Consider the following 12,249-nt stretch of genomic DNA (forward strand, 5'->3'; position numbering starts at 1 on the left):
TCTGAATGCAGACTAAGGCAAATAATAACCAAGAAGATGCAGAACTGTCCACTAAAATCAGTGCATTCTTCTTTTAGATTTCTCATATTTTGGATGCTTTTCAAGTATGGTGGTCATTTAACATGCTACTCACAATATTGTAATGGTGATCGTAAAACAACGGTCTTCGAATGCTTGGGGATATTAAGTACAATAATCTGCTGGCAAACACCTATATTATATCCAACTCACCCACTTATCCCCTACTTTTTAGAAGTAAACATCTGATGTATTATATCTATGCATTTCACATTTACCAGCTGAGTTAATGTGGATACAATGCAGCAAATCAAAAATTATATGCCATTACGAAATATTAAAGGTCTCCATATCAGGAATTTTCTTCTAGCAATTGCCTTGACTCCTTTTAAAATCTAAAGAATTAAGAACAAATAAGCTAACAATTCTACATGTTATATTAGAACTTGAAGATAACAATGTTGATCAGTATATGTGAAATGATTGATAGAACAGAAAATATTTGCGAAGAAAAATGAAGTAACCTCATTATGCAACATAAAAGGAAGTCCAAGATCTGAAAGTGTGCGTGCAGCAATGCAATCAAACCAGTCCCTTCCCTTGCATTGCCTGAGACCTTGTACTACTGCTGTTTGGGTGATAAAATTCTTAATAAAAGGCTTGCCGGTTTCAATCACAGGTACATTTCTCAATCTATACTTTGAAAGCAAGAGCAATACAGTAAGCATTGAACTGTCTAGCCCAACAGGGAGGAAGGGTGCCCAACGATATGACTGCACAATCGACTTAACCTAAAACAAGATGTCAATAGTGATTATAAGAATATGAAAGCATTATCACAGCAACATCAATGAAATAAAGTTAAATTAGTCATGGGATTATTGATAATTACTCCAGTAAAATCCACAATGTCAAGAACCTTTTAAGATTCAATTATCATGTGTAACAAGAATATTTTCCCACTAATAAATATACATAAATTTATCGAGTTATCAATCAGCTAAGGAATGATTTTTTTTCAAGATTAACAAAGAGAAATTGTCCCTGATATTTCTGAGCACAAGAAAAAGAGGCTAACTTTGATATAAGAAAAGGTAACCCCTTGTGGATGAATAAAAAGAATATCAATTTTAATAACAATGGAAAAGGTTCGAGTTTTTTTTTCCTTTTTTTTTTCTTGGGCAACTTTTGCGAGATATATTCATCATAAAGCACAGAAACAACACATAACATCTTAAGTGCTTACTGTTGTTGATTTAAAGGGTTCTTCTTGAAGGAGGACTTTGTAGAAATCTTCTCCCAATTTATCGGCAGCAGTGGGAGCATCCTTCCATATACCTTTCTCTGCAGCCATTCCACCAGCCACTGCTGCCCCAACAGCAGCAAAAGCCAGCCCAGCAACTGCCACTGGACCAGTTGCACCCAAGGCTGCTGCTCCAAGAGCACCAACAGCACCTGCTCCCACTCCTGCAGCTGTTGCTGATCCCGCCGATAGAGCAGCAGCAGCAAGTTCCGCATTCTCTAACACCCAGAGAATGATTGCAGCATAATCAATTACTCCCAAATACCTTCCCTCCAATTTATACTATCCCCTGCCTCTGAGTTTCTTACTGGAGCAGCCAATATGTTGTGTTCCGATAGAATTCGAACAGCATCAATAACAGTCGTGTCACCTTGAATCTCAATTACTGTGTAAGAAGTGAAGAAAGATAAATATAAGGCAAAATTTTTAACTTCAAAAGGTCAAATGTTACAATGGAACAATCTTCACTACAAGGTAACCATTAGAGACATGAACACTCGCACACCACATACCGACACACAAAACATGCCTAAAGGCACATGCAATTGTGCATGTACACATATGCATGCACAATGGCAAACAAGGTCACATGGGCACGCACATTCACCTGCTCAATGGTCAGCACTACTACAGGCAACACGAATCATGACAAATGTGCCAGTAATGAACAGACCAATGGGGAAAGAAAGAATCCCAGTGGCTAATATGTGAGAGTCTAGAAAGCATGAATAGCAATGCACAGTGAATGATAACCTTTGCCTCCTGGAACTTCAGGGAATGATGAAACCGGAATTTGTGCAAAAGCAGCTGTCAAAGATTCCTGTAAAGAGTATGGTAACTTCTTTTTTGACTGGATGGTCTCAAAATACGCATCACAGTTTGGTATTCTTGATGTCATTTCAGCTTGTGCCATTTCAAAAAAATGGTAAGGCAGACAGAGATGTAGCTGCAAAAGGGCACATTCCCATTGTTCGTGAGAAAACGTAGGATAATGTGACAGTGAAAATATGATCAAACATAAGAATGCGGAATCACACTCTGGAAGACAGAACAAGAATATAGATTGCATATACATGAATTTTGTGTTCTTTTCTCCATCTAACTAGGTATGCATTGAAGCAGACAAAAGAAAAAGAAAAAAAAAATAGATAAACTGTGAAGAATCACCAATACCAGTGCATGCAATATGGTTATACTTAGTTCCAGATTCCTAAAATTCGGTGCTCTCCGCTACACGAACCACATGATGCCAATGTAAACATCCTTCCACTATTTTAAAGAACAGACCATCAAGACAGACATCATCAGGCAAAAGTTTAAAAGAATAGTATATCAAATTCAGAAGATGCCAACGACACAGATAGTCAAACATTCAATAGAACTGACCGTCGCCTATAATCAACAAAATGAATCTATCCTTAAAACTCTAGACCGAGCATAAAAAGTTCACTTAGACCTGTCTTGTAGCATTGCCTCATTGCTCATAACAACATCACAGGATTATTATGTTATGGAATAATCAACTGCTGTTCTGCCGTTTCGGGACAAGAAGTACAGAAACTAATCGATCAATAAAGCAAAAAACCGGACCTCCTGAAGCATTGGCGAACCCTAGAAAACAGAAGTTGAAGAAATTAGCAATAAGGCATTACATCGAACATGTAACTCTCATAATTCGAATAGACTCCAAAAAATGCTTCTGATCATTAAGTTCGCCGCCAATTGCGATGGCACATGAGTGTTTCGTCTCCAGAGTTCAATTCTAGGGTTTTCTGGGAAAACTAAAATTAAATTACTCCAAGATTTCTGACCAAACTATACTAATTATACAACCAAAACCGCGAATTTGATGAAGAGGAAAGGATATAGACTCACAACTTATTGGCTCGCAAGCTCAAACGACATTTTAAAAATTCTTACCAAAATAAATTGGAAAAAGAAAAAAAATCATGATCATACCAATTTAAGCAGAGAATTTCTCGATGTTTTAGGATTTTTTTTCGATCTTCTTCTTGGATCTACGGTTTGATAATTCTGGCATGAGTTCTTGGGGAGGAGGTCCTTGCGTTTCGCTAGCTTGGCAGCTTTTTGCCTTGCCACGCGTACTACTCGAAGCCACGCGTCTGCGCTGAGAGATGATATTGCGGGAGAGGGAGGGACGACCACATACTCTACACGTGCAGCGCAGGTGATGGTCCCGACTCGCGAGATGAGAGAGAAGCGGACGGTGTATCTGGCGATTCACGGGCCACAGCCGAGCGGGAAGCCTTCTTGGACGGGTTCGGGCCGAAGGCTTCAAGCCTAGTTGGCTGGACGGGCTTGAAAAATAGGCCCGTTCGGTGAAAAGGGCCAGGTTATAGCTTGATTAAATCTTCAAAAAAAATTTTACATGAAGTCTTCAGTGACTATTACTCATATGCATGCATGTATGTGTATATAAATAGATAGATATATAGATAGATAACTGTATCTAGATCTACATATGTATATGCTCCAAATTTCTTTCTTTTTCTAAACTCTTTTCCCCATATTTCCTCGAACCCTCCCTACCTACACTAGTTGTCACTAGCCTCTATTTAGTCGAAGCAATTGCCATGCCTGCGTGCCTCTACCCTGCCATGCTCCAAAACAGGAAAGCATAGGGCAAGGTTTTCATGAAGTTGACTAGAATAATTGTTTTGTTAAATTATATTTTGATACGACAATTGTCTAGGAGGAGCAGCTAATTGTTTGACTTTTATGAGATACTAGAAAATAACCCGCGCTATGGAACGGGATGAAATTGAACAACAAGGATTAAATCAAATAAAGTATTTATTTGTGTACATAAATCCTAAAAATAATGCCAAAGTAATTAAACAGTAATGATGATGACTATACTTGCTCAACTCAACAGCTATGATGAATATTGAGCCAAAGAGTTGACAAAAAAAAAAATGGGCCGGACCATAGGCGATGCCACAATGAGTCACCGAGTGATCATCACTTGCGCTAGGCCATACCGAAGATCAGAACATCCCTGAACATCAAAGTAGGTCCAAAGGAGAGGGCCCAGTGGGTTGAGTGGGTACCTCTTTCCAAGTGCGCTTGGTCCGAAGTGATTAATAAGTTGGGCGGTCAATTAATTGCATCATCCAAGGCTGTTGTGCCTTGAGCCGCATGATGGTGAGGTGGGGGAGTGGGGGTGTGTGGAGGACCTAAGACGTCGACATATTGAGTTGAGGCTTGCTCTATAGCGGTTTGTCTTGAAATAACTCAATTTCCACCTGGAATAAGGTTTAGATTGACCCTGTCCAATGCTGAGGAGACTCGATATAGAATGAGTCCTGTTGCGGCCAATCGCCTCGTCGCCCGATCGTCGGGAAGCGTGCACCTGCAAAAGGAAGTCCGCACTGACCGGAGGCGGCTCCGGCGGGGACCCTCCGACGGTCAAGTCAGAGAGGTGACTGGGCAACAGTGAAATGCAGACAGAGAGCTCTGAGAAGGAGAGAGGGAGAGGAAGAGAGAGGAGCGAGCCTGCGTATGTGAGAGAGACGAGCGGATCGATCCCTTGCACTGTTGCCTTCCCCGGTATATATAGTGGAGCGCGGTATGGCGCCATCATTAATGGCGCGGACAAGTGAGGAACTGTAACTCACTGTAGGCTGTCAGAGCCGCCGTGAAAATGTCATGTCGCCGTGTGGCCGTCTAATCACCAGGGTTGACCTCGCTCTCGGCGGACAATGCCCCTGGGTAACTGTGCCGCATGTCCGTGTCAGAGCTGACAAGGTCTAGCGGCTGTACGGCGATGGGAGGAGACGGCCGACCCTTGGTCGGCGGCCAGCAGAGTGGCGTCGGGTTCCTCCGTCAGTCGGCGAGTTTCATGTGAGTCGGCCTCTGGGTTTGGTCGGTCGGGATGGATACGCCCGACATACCTCCAGTCGGCGATGGGCCATTGAAAAGCCGTCGGTAGCGTCCGTTAGTCGGGCACTCCCGGCTTTCAGTCGGGGCGCTCCGACCGTCAATCGGTCGATATGCCCGTCAGTCGGTCGGAGACGGTCAGTCAGTCGGTCAGCCGATCGGTCGGTCGGTCGGCCCAATCGGAGACGGTCAGTCGGTCGGCCAGCCGGTCGGTCGGTCGGTCAGTATCCCACAACAGTTGCCCCCCTCCACTCCTGAGTCGGACGGCAAGCTGGCGACTAGGAGTGGATTTGTCGTATGTGAGGATCCGACCGTACCGCCGGTCACCATGGCGCCAGGCGCCTCATAAATGTGGAGAGGCTTACTGGCGCCCGACATCCAGTCGGCGCCAGGCGTCTCGTCCCATCAGCATCAGGTGTCGGTCGGCGCCGGACGTCCCGCCGTGCCGGATGTCCCGCTGGTGTCAGCGATAAAACCGGTGCCAGGTGTCATGTCCCATCGGGAAATGGAACCGTCGTGTCCCATCGGGAAGGGGAGCCATCATTCCCGCCGTTCCCCTCGGGAACTCCAAACGTTGCGTCCCGTCGGGAAGACAAAACGTCGCGTCCCGCCGCGACACGTGGCGCGTGGCCATCGGTTCGCGTTCGGTGGAGCGGATGGAGGCGACGTGGCGCAATCTGAAGGGGGGTGCGTCGAACCGTTGGATCGTTGGACGGCCCTGATGATGCCACGCGGCGAAATCCGGGGAGTCTTCGCTGGGCGTGCCTTCATCTCGACCGTTGGGGGGCACTATATATATGCAAGGTTACCCCCACATGGTTTTTTACCCCTCTTATTTTCACAGTCGAGATTTTGCCCGCCCGAGCCCCCGTTCCAGGTACTTCTCCATTCTGTCGCCCCCTTCGCGATTTTTTCCTTCCAAGGGCTAAGGTTTCTTTCCCCCTCCTTCTTTCTTTCTTTCTTGCCATTTTCTTGTACTCATGGCAAGGACGTCCCCGCGAGGTAGTCGGTCGGGAGAGCCGACCGAAGACACTCGGTCGTCCCCGGAGGTGGAGGCATCTTCACTTTCGGGGCCGAACGTCGACCAGATCCGGGAGCAGTACCGCATCCCGGAGATGTTTCGGCTGTTCGCCCCTGGCGCCCGACGGTCGGGTTAATAGCCCGCCCGAGGGCCAGGTGGCCTTCTATCTGGAGGATCTCCGGGCCGCCTTCGATTCCCGGTTTCGGAGTTCATTCGGAATGTTTTGGACTATTACGGGCTATGCCCGGCACAACTTGCGCCGAACTCAGTTCGGCTAATAGTCAGTTTTGCCCTCCTATGTCGGCTTTTGCCGACCGAACCTCGGATTTCTCTTTTCCGAGTTTTCTTTGTCCTCCGACCCCATCCTAAAGCCCGAGGGTGGTGGTACTTTATCCTCGGAAAGGGCTCTCCTTCATCACTGGTCTTCCGACGTCCATTCACGGATGGAAGAACCAGTTCTTCTTCGCGTCGTCTTCTGCTCCGTGGGGGTTTCCCGCCCGTTGGGGGAATCCCCGAACCGATCCCAATGAGAACAGTCGGGTGGAGGTCGGTGATCGGGAGGACTTCCATCGGCTGAAGGACATCTCGGTGCCGAAGCAGAGCGAGCTCGTCACCGAGCAGGCCTTGTATGATGCCGGCCTTAGCCCGGTCCCCCGTTTAGGTCGGTTTGCATTTTCCGACATCTTTATTTTCTTTTCTGCCTTTTTCCTTTGTTCTGACCATCGGTCGTATTTTTTCAGAATGCCGCCGAGGACACGACTGTTGGCTGCCGACATTCGTCAGCATGCCGTGAGGAAGAGGCGACGGCAGGAGCCGGACCGTCGCAGCCTCCCAGGAGGCCCCGTGTTGTTCCGCCGAGCGAACCAGCAGGGTCGGAGGCGGAGCCAGTGATCGCACTGTCGGCGCCGACAGCGCTGGCAGACGTCCCGTCGGAGGGACCATTAGTCGGGGGAACAGCTTCGCCCGACCGGTGGGTGGCTGATTCTGCAGGGGGCACGCCGACTGCCCATCAGATTCGGAGGTTCGGGAGGAGGCCCCCGAACCTGAGCGGCCGACGCATGCCACCGCCGCGCCATCGGCCGAGACTCGGTCGGGGTCGAGCTTGCTGTCGATCTCCGACGTCAGGGCTTGGACGGCTAGCCGAGGTAAGGCCCCAATGGTGTCGGGTGCCGAAGGTCGGTCGGCGGGCGGGTCGGCCGACCTCCCGCTTCCAGAGGGTGCGTCGGGACTGGCCGACCATGACCTGGCCAGGAGACTATGCCAAGCACTTCTTCTCCCGCCGACATCGAAGCAATGAAGAACCAGGTGTCTCCGACATGCTGTCGTCCTTCTATCCGATGCTGATTCGGGTAAACCCTTCTTCCTTCTATTTTTAATTGTCGCTTCGCAAGTTCAGCTCACTAACAGTCGGCTCTTTTGTGCAGCTGGTCTTCAACATATCCGAGCTAGAGGCCGGATATCGGAAATTCGGGGATATGCGCGCGGCCTGGAGAGATAAGGTCGCGGGGCTAGAAGCCGAGAAGACCATCCTTGTCGACCAATTCCAGCAGTCGGTTGAGCGGGAGAACCGACTCGAGGGGAGGTCTCCCGACTCTCGGAGGAGAACTCCCGACTCAAGGAGGCCAAGGCATCGTTAGAGTCGGAGCTCAAGTCGGCGAAGGATGACGCGGCCAAGAAGTCCCGGACCATCCGTCGGCTCCGACACGAGCGAGACAGTGTCGGCAAAGAGTTGGAGGGCGAGCGCGAGCAACTTCGGGCGAGTCTCGAGAACCTCGCTAAGGCTGAAGAGGGCCATGCCGCCGCTCAGGCCGACGCAGACGTTGCCAAAGCCGAATCAGAGTCGGCGAAGGAGGCTTTGGGTCGGGCGGTCGAGGTCTTCCGGGACTCAGAGAAGTACCGCAAGAGCTCCTCGAGAGCGGCTACCTCTCGTACCAAGTCGGGTACGAGGATGCCCGGGAAGCCGTTCAGAGCTTGTACCCCGAACTTGACCTCAGCAACGTGGTTCTGCCAGGGTCGGAGGCCCCAGCTGCGGAGGAGACGGCCGGACCAGCGTCGGATGGTCTCTCCACCAGGGCGGAAGCCGAAGACGTCGCAGAGCCGGTTGCCGAAGACCAGTCGGCTCCGATGGCTGAAGTCGGAGCAGATCTTCCGACCAACTCGCATCGTCGTCCAGTGGAGGACGTCGACTCCGATGATTAGTCGGTTTTATTTTGTCTTCTGTTTTGCTTTGGATTGTAATCGGGCTCCGGCCTTTACCTTGTAGACTTTCCTTTGTTATGGAAAAATTTCTTTAAGTCTTGAATGAATTCTTCTTTTGCCTTCTCCCCCAGTTTGCAATGCCAAACATGTCTGCAATGTCGAACGTTAGTCGCTGACTTAGTCAAGTCACCAACTCGCATAAGTCGGTAGGGCTTCAGCAACTTGTTCAGCCCCGAGAGTAAAATGTGTCCCGACTTTAGGTCGGGTTCCGACAGTCGAAGTCGTCGTCCGGCGCAGTGTCGGAGAAACGATAGTAAGTCGGGTCCCCATACCCCTGCGTCGGGTTCGATGTTTTTCGACGTCCGGTGGTAAGCCGAATGTCGTTCAGCCGGCCGTTGGTCGGTCGGCAAGTCGTAGATGCGACAAAGGTCGCGTCGTGTGATAGACGGTGGTAAGCCGAACATCCCTCGACCGGCCGTAGCTCGGTCGGAAGTCGCGACAATAGTCGCGTGGACTTTTGCCTTTCTTCGGTCGGGGCCCGATCGGCCTGTCGGCCGACGGATTCTGCCCGAAAATTCGACCGTAGAGGGAGCATGAACTCCCGTTCATAAGAGTCCGTCGGCCCTTTGTGAAGGTCCGACAAGTCGTCGAAGGAGTATTGACTCCCGTCGTTGTAGATGCATCGGTCCGTGTAAGGGGCCGATGTGTCGTCGGTGCCAGATCCGCGTCGGTGCGTCGGGGCTGAGCGCCGATCGGTAGTGGAAGAGTTAGAACTCCAATTTTTCAAACTGAACATGTATTCCGACAATTGAATTACAGAATTCACTGGCAATACAGCTTCAAGTTGTCGGCGTTCCAAGTCCGGGGAATGGTTTTTCCCTCAAGGGTTTCCAGCCGATAGGCTCTCGGCCCGAAGGTGTCAGCAACCTTGTAGGGTCCTTCCCAGTTGGGAGCCAACTTCCCCTGGTCCAAGGGCTTCGACACCTCCGCCTTCCTCAAGACTAGGTCGCCAGGCCTGAAGAGCTTTGGTCTGACCTTGGCGTTGTAGTACCGGGCGACCCTCTGTCGGTATGAGGCCATTCGGATTTGAGCCTCATTTCGCAGTTCGGGGAGAAGGTCTAGGTCGGCCCTCCGACTTTCGGAGTTGTCCGGCTCGTGGTACTGCTCGACCCTTGAAGATGGCAGGCCAATCTCGAGCGGGATCATGGCTTCTGTCCCGTAGGCCAAACAGAACGGCGACTCTCCGGTTGGGACGCGGGGGGTCGTTCGGTAAGCCCATAGGACGGAGCCCAGCTCGTCGACCCAGAGGCCTTTGGCTTCGTTCAGTCGGGTCTTGAGTCCATGGAGCAGGGTTCGGTTTGTCACTTCAACCTCGCCGTTGGATTGTGGGTGCCCGACTGAAGTTAGTCGATGACGGATGTGGAACCTGGCGCAGAAGTCCTTGAAGTCTTGGTTGTCGAATTGCCGTCCGTTGTCGGTGATGATGGTGTGCGGCAATCTGAACCTGAAGATGATGGATTTTTGGACGAAGTCCTCCATCTTTCGCTCGGTGATCTGCGCCAAGGGCTCGGCCTCGACCCACTTCGTGAAGTAGTCGATGGCGACAACGATGAACTTCCTTTGGCCCGACGCCGGTGGGAAGGGGCCGAGAATATCGACTCCCCACTGAGCGAAGGGCCATGGAGCGACAATGGGAGTGATTTGGCTGGCCGGTTGGTGCTGAATATTGGCATACTTCTGACATGGCTCGCACCTTCGGACCAACTCTGCCGCATCCTTCCTCATGGTCGGCCAGTAGTAGCCCTGTCGTAAGACCTTGAAGGCTAAGGACTTGCCCCCCAAGTGATTCCCACAAATTCCTTCGTGAACCTCTCGGAGGGCGTAGTCAGCGTCGGTCGGTCCCAAGCACCTGAGCAGAGGGAGGGAGAACGACCTCTTGTAGAGTCGGCCGTCCATGATCACATATTGTGACGCCGACCATCGGAGTCGCTTGGCCTCCGCGGGATCTTCGGGACTGGTCCCCTCGGACAGGTACTGGATGATCGGGTCCATCCAACTTGATTCAGACGTTAGCTGCTGTACTTCTTCGACCCGATCGATGCTCGGCTGTTGGAGGTTTTCGACAAACGTCCGACCCAAAGAATCATAGGCCGACGTTGCCAATCTGGAAAGAGCGTCGGCACGGGCGTTCTCCGTCCTGGGGATGTGGGAGATCTCGAAATGCCCGAAGCGGGCCACGAGATCCTTTACCTTCTGAAGGTACTTGATCATAGTCGGATCTCGCGCCTCGAACTCGCCCTTGACCTGCCCCACGATCAGCTGAGAGTCGGAGAATGCCCGGAGGCTGTCGACGCCCAGTTCCTTCGCCATCCTCAAGCCCACGAGGAGTGTCTCGTATTCGGCTTGATTGTTGGAGGCCTTGAAGTCGAACCGGAGGGCGTATTCGGTGACTACCCCATCCGAGTTCGTGAGCAGGAGCCCGGCCCCGCTTCCCTGAGCGTTGGAGGCTCCGTCGATGTGAAGTACCCAGGTGGAGATCGGGTCTGGCTCAGAGACCGAATCTCGTGCCGGGCCTTCAGCTCCCGACCTTCGGTCGGTCGTCGGGCATTCAGCGATGAAGTCGGCCAAGACCTGAGCCTTCAAGGCAGGCCTCGGTCGGTACTGAATGTCGAACTCGCTAAGCTTCATTGCCCACTTAGCGAGTCGTCCGGATGTGTCGGGTCGGCGCAGTACGGCCCTCAGGGGCTGGTTGGTGAGTACCACGATGGCGTGGGCCTGGAAGTATGGTCGGAGCCGTTGCGCGGAGACGGTCAGGGCGAAAACCATCTTTTCCGTCTCCGAGTATCTTGCTTCGGCGCCGTGGAGCACTTTGCTGGTGTAGTAGATGGGCTGATGGGTTCGGCACTCATTTTCCCGAACGAGCACCGAGCTGATCGCCTCAGAAGATGTGGCCAAGTAGAGATACAAGGTCTCCCCGACCTGCGGCTTCACGAGCAGCGGCGGGGAAGCCAAGTACCTTTTCAGGTCTTCAAAGGCCTGTTCGCACTCATCCGACCAAGAGAAACCGTTCGCCTGGCGCAGGGTCTTGAAGAACGGGAGGCACCTTTCAGCTGATCGGGAAATGAATCGGCTAAGAGCGACGATTCTTCCGTTCAGTTGTTGGACCTCCTTCTTGGTGTTCGGATGACGCATGTCGAGGATCGCCTTTATCTTCTCAGGGTTGGCCTCGATCCCTCTCTGAGAAACGAGGAATCCGAGGAACTTCCCCGAGGTCACCCCGAAGGCGCATTTGGTCGGGTTGAGCTTCATTCGGTGTCGTCGAAGGGTGCGGAAGGTCTCCTCGAGATCTTGAACATGGTCCAGGATCTGCGTGCTCTTTACCAGCATGTCGTCCACGTACACCTCCATGTTACGCCCGATCTGGTCTTTGAAGACCTTATTGACGAGTCGCTGGTAGGTGGCGCCGGCATTCTTCAATCCAAAGGGCATCACCCGATAACAGTAGAGGCCCTTGGGGGTCACGAACGCGGTGTGCTCCTCGTCTTCAGGCGCCATCCGGATCTGATTGTACCCGGCGAAGGCGTCTATGAAGCTGAGCAGTCGAAATCCGGACGTCGCATCCACCAGCTGGTCGATCTTCGGGAGTGGAAAGCTATCCTTCGGGCATGCTCGGTTGAGGTCGGTATAGTCGATGCAGATCCTCCATTTTCCGTTGGCTTTCTTGACCATGACGACATTGGCGAGCCAATCGGGATACGTGGATTCCCGAATGAAGCCTGCTTCGAGCAGCTTGTCCACTTCTTCGTCA

General features: G+C 51.4%; 1 pseudogene; it reads right to left on the reverse strand.

Moving 5' to 3' along the window:
- Positions 1-6: 6 nt before the first annotated feature.
- On the reverse strand, positions 7-3,496 carry LOC140855182 (SNF1-related protein kinase regulatory subunit gamma-1-like; annotated as a pseudogene).
- Between the last annotated feature and the right edge of the window lie 8,753 nt (positions 3,497-12,249).

This window comes from Elaeis guineensis, chromosome 2 (assembly GCF_000442705.2).
Source record: "Elaeis guineensis isolate ETL-2024a chromosome 2, EG11, whole genome shotgun sequence".
Lineage (NCBI taxonomy): Eukaryota > Viridiplantae > Streptophyta > Magnoliopsida > Arecales > Arecaceae > Elaeis > Elaeis guineensis.